The sequence below is a fragment of the Otolemur garnettii genome, unplaced genomic scaffold (genome assembly GCF_000181295.1).
Source record: "Otolemur garnettii isolate 467f Iridium unplaced genomic scaffold, OtoGar3 scaffold00065, whole genome shotgun sequence".
NCBI classification, from domain to species: domain Eukaryota; kingdom Metazoa; phylum Chordata; class Mammalia; order Primates; family Galagidae; genus Otolemur; species Otolemur garnettii.
In genome coordinates, this window is record NW_003852460.1 from 6434130 (window position 1) to 6434479 (window position 350).

Below are 350 nucleotides of genomic sequence, written 5' to 3' on the forward strand. Positions count from 1 at the left end.
CAGGTATTAGTGGACGTGGCATTCCAAGGTATTGTCAAGATTAAATACCTTTGCCCGAATTCTGGCTGCTTAAACATATCACAGGAGTGGTTAAATAGCGTCCTGTAAAATTCATTTTGTTTTTAAAAAATGGAGTGAGACTCTGACTCAAAAAAAACAAATAAAATGAAATAAAATAAAAATGCATGAGTAAGACACAGTTCACACTTGGATTTAAAAACTTGAATAGGCTCAGCACCTGTGGCTCAAGCGGCTAAGGCGCCAGCCACATACACCTAAGGTGGCGGGTTCGAATCCCCAGCGGGCCCGCGCCAAACAACAATGATGGCTGCAACCAAAAAACGGCCGGC